This window comes from Nuphar pumila, chromosome 11, assembly GCF_984573655.1.
Source record: "Nuphar pumila chromosome 11, dmNupPumi1.hap1.1, whole genome shotgun sequence".
NCBI lineage: Eukaryota > Viridiplantae > Streptophyta > Magnoliopsida > Nymphaeales > Nymphaeaceae > Nuphar > Nuphar pumila.
In genome coordinates this window covers 10,506,714-10,514,163 of record NC_143259.1, presented here as the reverse complement: position 1 = coordinate 10,514,163, position 7,450 = coordinate 10,506,714, and positions in this window count along the sequence as shown.

The following is a 7,450-nucleotide window of genomic DNA, read 5'->3' as shown; positions in this document are numbered from 1 at the left end:
CTACGCCGTTGATCTGTGTAGCTTTTCTGTTGACTCTCAACAATCAATAGCTTCTTTCTGATTATGTGGATCTGCTCAGTGTAGTGCTGCAACACAATGGGCGAGTCCAAGGTTCGCTCACCCACTTCACCCCGATGGATTGGTGATTGACAGGGTCATCCGTATAAGGCTTCATACGGTGTCATCCCAATGCTAGCGTGGTGGCTATTATTGTAAGCAAATTCAGCCAACGCTAAGTGGGAGTCCCAATCACCCTTTCATTCTAGCATACAGACTCTTAGCATATCTTCAAGAGTCTGTATGGTTCATTCAGATTGCCCATCAGTTTGGGGGTGGAATGCAGTACTGAACTTGAGTTTTGTCCCCAGGGCTTTCTGAAGCTGCTCCCAAAAGTAAGAGGTGAACTTTGGGTCACGATCAGATATGATCGATATCGGTACTCTATGGAGTCTGACGATTTCCCGAACATATATTTTCGCCAATCTTTCCGTGGAGTATCGAGTGTTGATTGGCAGGAAGTGAGCAGACTTGGTGTGTCTGTTCATGATCACCCATATTGAATCGTGTTGTCTCTTGGATCGAGGTAATTCTACGATGAAATCCATTATAATACCCTCCCATTTCCATTTTGAAATTTTGATCCGTTGCATTTTTCCACCAGGTCATTGATGTTCGATCTTGACTTGCTGGCAGATTAAACACTTTGAGACAAACGTAGCCACGTTTTTTCTCATACCCTTCTACCAGTACTTTCTCTGTAAGTCCCAGAATATTTTGGTACCTCCAAGGTGGATAGTGTACTTGCTACTATGAGCTTTTCAGAGTACTTCCGCTCTTACCTCAGGGTTATTTGGAACCCATATTCTTTCTTCCATCTATATTTCTCTATCCTCTTTCAAATGAAAGAAAGTGCCATCCTTTTTGGCATGAGCTTTTAATTCCAAGTATTGGGGGTCCTTGAACTGTTCAGCTACAATTCGATCAAGAATCTCAATATGGATTGTCAAACAGAACAATCAGATTTTGCCAGAATCAGCCAAAAATGGCCTCCAGTTGATGAAATCCTCCATCAACTTCCATTGTTCTGCGAGGCTGGCTAGAGTGCCAACAGTCTTGCGATTAAGGGCATCCGCTACGACATTCACCTTTTCAAGGTGATAGAAAAGCATTAATTTGTAGTTTTTAAGGAATTTCAGCCATCGTCGTTGCCGCATATTGAGTTCTTTTAATAAAAAAGTTATTTTAAGCTTTTATGGTCCGACATGACCTCAAATTTCTCTTCATACAGGTAGTGTTGCTAGATTTTAAGCGCGAACACCACCGCAACAAGCTCTAGGTCGTAAGTTGAATAGTTTTTCTCATGTACTATCAACTATCATGACGCATAGCGATCACTTTGTCGTGTTGCATCAACACGCAACCCAAAGCCATCCCTGAGGCATCCGTATAAGTTACGAATCCTCCTTAACCAAAAGGTAGAGTAAGGACAGGGGCAGTAGTAAGCCTCTTTTTGAGAATTTCGAAGTATTTCTTACACTGGTCGTTTCATTCGAACTTGACTCCCTTTTTCAACAGTTTTGTCATAGGTACGACGATTCGGGAGAAGACATGTATGAACTTCTGGTAGTATCCGGCAAGTCCCAGGAAGCTGCAGACCTCAGTGATATTTTCTGGCTGCTTCCAGTCTATCACAGCTTCCACCTTCACAGAATCCACTGCGATTTCATCTTTTGATATTATATAACCGAGGAGCATCACTTTATCTAGCCAAAATTCACATTTTGAAAACTTAGCATAGAGTTGATTATCCTGGAGAGTTTTCAAGACGATTCTCAAGTGTTCGATGTGTTGTTCCCTGTTTTCTGAATATACGAGAATGCCATCGATGAAGTCGATGACAAAGTTGTCTAAAAATGGTCTAAATATCTGGTTCATCAGATCCATGAAGGCAGCAGCCGCATTAGTGAGTCCGAACGGCATTACTACGAACTCATAATGGCCATACCTCATTTTGAAGGTAGTCTTAGGTATATCCTCCTCTTTAACTCTAAGTTGATGATACCTAGACCTGAGGTCGATCTTGGAGAATACTCTTGTTGTTTTGTGCTGGTCAAATAAGTCCTCAATTCGAGGCAACGGGTACTTGTTTTTTATAGTTACCTGGTTAAGCATCCCATAATTGATGCATAACCGAAGGGATCCATCCTTCTTCTTTACAAATAGCATCAGGGCTCCCCACGGTGATGCACTCGGATGGATGAACCCTTGTTCTATCAGTTCTTCCAACTGACATTTCAATTCACTGAGTTCAGCTGACGCCATTCGATAGAGGGCTTTGGATATCGGTGTTGTTTCAGGTAAGGATTGAATAACAAATTCAACCTCACGAAGTGGCAGAAGTCCTGACAATTCCTCAGGAAACACATCGGGAAACTTCCGCACCACTTCCAAACTTTCAAGGGACTGGTCAGTGAAATTTTCCACTGAGAGGCTCATTAGAAAGGCTACACAACCCTTAAGGTATTTTTGTACCTTAAGTGCTAATATGAGTCATTTTTGCGGGACAAGTTTGGATAACTGGTATTCCACCTTAGGCAATCCCGGTCGAGATAGAATTACCCTGCCCTCGCGGCACAAAATCTTGACATTATTCTGGACCAACCAATTCATTCTCAGAATGACATCATACTACACCATATCGATTAGGATAGCATCAGTAGGAAAGTGTTGCCCTGCTATCTCAATATACAAATTTTTCATACATCGGATACATTTGGTGCGTGAACTCAACGGGTTATATACCTCGATCATTTTATCAACTGATTGCACTGAAGCGTGGAGTTGTTTGGTGAAATCATCGGAGATAAAGTTATGAGTAGCACCACAATCAAACAAGACGTAAGCTGCATGTCCATTAACAGGTACGGTGTCTTCAATCAGGTCACCATTTTCGATTTGTTCAGTCGTTACAGCATATACACGACCTGCAGCATGCCTTTGTTCTACTCTAGGTGGTGGTCGTTGAAATTATAGACATTGCAGTGCTTATCGAGAGAGTCCGACAGATCCAGCACTACTCCTCTGTTCTTCTGCAACCTTCTTGGTGCAATTCCTTATAAAGTGACCCATTTTGCCACAATAAAGGCAACCACCAATGTCACGAGGACATGACCTCCTAGAGTGGTTCACACGATACTTCAGACAGCTGAAGTTGGGCTGTTGACTATTCGGAATTGTGTTCTGTCTTGGCCTCACGACTTGTTGAGTATTGTTCTCACCTTGGAACTTCTTCTTTTGAAAGGGTTGTCGTGAACCCTGGCCACTTGAGAACGTTCTCTTATGGTTCCCACCGTTAACTATGGGCTTTTTTGCTATGATCACTTTAGATTGCGCCCAATCCTCTTGGATTCTCGAAGTTGCTACCACCGCAACTTGAAAAGTTGAAAGCATACTTGTAATCACATGAGATCGCAACCCTTCTCGCAGACCATTTACATACTTGTCGGCCTTTTCTTGGTTTGTCTCGAACAACCGAGAGCAATACCGCTCAAGGTTTTAAAATTTGTTGGTATAGTCGGTAAGACTCATACCACCCTGTTCCAATCCCAGAAACTCCATCTTCTTTTTGTTTCTGGAGTGCAACGGGAAGTAGTTATCCATAAAAGTCCTCTGAAAGTCCTCCCAAGGAACGACTTTGAGTTGTGAGAACTGGATCAACTTAGTGGTATCCCACCACTTTCATGCATTGTCCTTCAGTCTATACGTGCCAAAGTTCATCTTTTTCTCTTCTGGTACTCCCAATACCAGGAAGGCACATTCTGTCTCCTCGATCCAGCTTTCTGCAAGCTCTGGATCGGCTCTACCAACAAAAACTGGTGGATCAAGTTTGAGAAACTTCTCATAAGTTATTCCTCCCATATTCTTGTTGCAAGGTATTACTGGTTCTGGCTTTATCTCACGGATGGTTGTAACCAGGTTGTTGAGCGTCTTCAACAGGAATCCTTGGGTATGGGACTTCTCGCTCGACATGGTTCTTCTCATCGTAGGAGTCATTTATTTATTCACACACAAGTACTTGTTTTAGTTTCTAGATGTATATAATGAAGTAAACTTTATTTATTTACTTATATACATTTCATCACGCAAGCATCGCCATTATATACAAGCGTCATGCTACACTGGCAGACATTGGCGATGAGAAACTATGTACATGAGTCTATTGACTCCAAAACACAACCAGTTTTTTTAAGAACTGGACTTCTTTTTCGACGTAAACAACTTAAAATAGCATTGACTATCACATTGTCTTGGCTTAGGCACAACTAGAGTTAGCTTGGGCGGCACTTCCACACTCTCAAGTGAATCATGTGGATAGATCAGTGATGCCAGCTCACTTTCCCACTCTGTATTGTTATGACTCGGGGAGTTTGAGATCATAACAGGATAATAGTAGTTGTATCCCTTTTCCTGACAATTAAGGCTCGGCGTTTGTGAAGCCGCTCAATTCTCTCTTATAATAGCACTATAACTCGGAGAATCTGAAATCGTAATAGGATTATAGAAGAAGTTGTTGCATCCTTCAATGAAGTTCGGGTGAAATTTCATCAGATGTGGCAGTTCATCTGAAGTCGATGGGGTGTGGCTACTCTCAACACTTGTATGATGTCATTAACTAATACGTGAGGTCTCGCCCTTAAGACCAAGTGATCTCCGCCGACCCATATCGGCGGTATACCTCCTTTGGCATTCGTTGGCGGAATGCCCATCTTTGCCATAATATTGGCAATCTTGGACCTCATACGAGCATATTCACTCATCGTGCATAAACTTGCAGCGATAGCAATATCGGCGTGAATTGTGAGTTGTCATCTATGCAAAGATGCACCCAAATCAGAAAAAGTATGAAATTTATACTTACAGTGCGATATCACAAACACGATGGATCTTGAACCAGGTTTCTCAGACACATGCTCTAATACCAATTCTGTAACGCCCCAGATTTCTAAAACAAAGTTAAGTTAAAATTTTCATGAATTCCTTTTTTTTTCTTTGCAGCAGAACTTAGAAAAGATTTTAGCAGCGGAATCAGACGATAATGAGTCATCAATTTTAGAAAACCCCGGACACATTACAGGTATGTGGCCAAGCAACTCATTGATCATCAAAGTGTTCTATTTTATCGAAAACCACATGTTTATTACAACATCAGTGCTTGAAAAAGCAGTATAGGTTCAATAAAAGGAAGCAGTACAACCTTGTCTAGAGAAACTCTGGAACTCGATGCCGTTTTGCTCCGCATATCGTAACGCAGGTCCAACACCTGAAATCCCTATAAAACGAGGTCAGAACCACTGATGGTCTGGTAAGCAAGCAATCATGCATCCATTCAACTCAAGTAAATGTGTTGATCACTCAGGGTCACAGTTCGCAATAACAATGCTCAAGTCTCCATGACTTAATGTATATCGCAAGAGCCTCCTCAAGGCTATGAGTTGAACATCTGCTTAAGTCTTCATGACTTAGCGTAAGCCTCTTCTGAGCTGTAATTGAATAACCGCTCAAGTCTCCATGACTTAGCCTTGACCTCTTCCGGGTCTCAAAGGGATGTCTAGCTCAAGTCTTTATACTTGGCACATCTGTATCCCACGCATCTAAGGACAGCTCCTCGAGCTTCGCTTAATCGTGTGGATACAACACGGATCTTTGCCCAGTCGGTCCAGTTGTATACCGATCATGACACCTTCACAAAGGTTATGCAGGACTGACTCAACAATGTCCATCCACTCATACATTCAAGCATCGCGGAACCTAAAGCTAATGTATTGTTTTGATATTTAACCTCTTCCACCCTTGGTACGCAGGTGAAACATTATTCGGGCATCAATTCGACGTTCTGGGGGTTGATTATTCCATGTATTTTAGATACCCCAGAGGCCTGTTGACCCTATCCATAGTAGGGCTGTGTGTTTCAACCGGGACAACCCTACTAGGCTCATATTCGGATGCATCCTCTACTTGCAGTAGTTAGGTTCAATCCTTAGATCTTAAGGATAACCACGACCCCAAAACTCATGAGTGACTGAGGCCATCGTGAACTCTATCAGGTCCAAAGTTTAATACGTGTCACTCAAGGCTGTACCATCATTGTCATTCCACGGTGAGCATAATTCCTGAAGAGGTCTGCCAGTCTTACGATTACTTGGTCAGATATTGTATGCCATTTAGGCAGTCTGTGCCTCAACACTATGAAAATATATACCCGACCCCATTCAGTATGCCCCAAGCATGGTCATCAATCGAGGGAGATACCCCTAACACGATCATCAATTGCAGGATATGTGCGACCTTAAGTTTTATTCATATGCATGCTTAACTATGCTCTAGGCAATGCGGCCCTCACGAGCATCTCACCTCTTCCAGGTGGAACAACACACTCTGGCTCTACGACCCTTATGAGTCTGGTTGTATAACCGTTCTCAATGAGCATGCATATGACTCGATCTCAATAGATCGGTTGCTTGACGTATTTTTACACAATGAGTACATAACCTTGTCAAGGCGCAACCTCTACTCTAGCTCAGTGGCCCTTACGAGTAAGGTGCCCTTATGAGTAAGGTGCCCTTATAGGTGTTTGGGAGATGAGCCATTCTGCATTGTTCCAATAACGGACATCATTATGTCGTTCAACCAGTTTCGACAGCTCTTCTGCCAACCATTTCGTCAGCACCTTCCCTACTCTATCGACAGTGGTGCAACAATCCTTTCTACGTTGTAGAAAGCATTCCATGAACTGAGTAGCACTCCGCTATATGACAAAGTAACCTGTTACATTCTTTCTGAGCTATTTTTAGCTTCTTCAAAAATTTTAGCAGCACTTCTTCTCTTTGACGGAGAAAGCGTGTGTTTCTTTTATCCATTTCAGCAGCATCTCTCCTCTTTGGCAGAAAATCATTACACTTAACTTGAGAAATGGATGCACATCGTTGTGCGTACCTTGCATCCATCAAGGTTGTTGAAAACCCTGGGCCATAGCCAAGCCATACGCAATTGACTTAGTATTTACGAAAAAAATGGTTTTACGCAAAAGTGAAGTCTTTCCAATAGGGGCTTCATTCGTCAAGCAGAATCTTGAACGAGGAGCGGCAAGGGAATCACATTGGCGATTTGGAGTTGATCTCCATTTGAACACTCACTTATGTGCCATATATTTAGTATAAGCAGAAGCATGTGCCTTATACAGCGGCGGCGTAAAGAAAATGCATATATTTAGTGTTCAGTGTGTGTAACTGAACGAAATATTCTACATATATATTTGCAGAAAGCAGGAGCCTTTGTGTCATTTAACAGGACGACATAGTGTAAATGCATAATCGGAAGTGCATAATCGGAGATTGCAGAAAGCAGGGTGCCTTGGCATCTTATGACGCGCCGACAAAGGTAAATTACACAA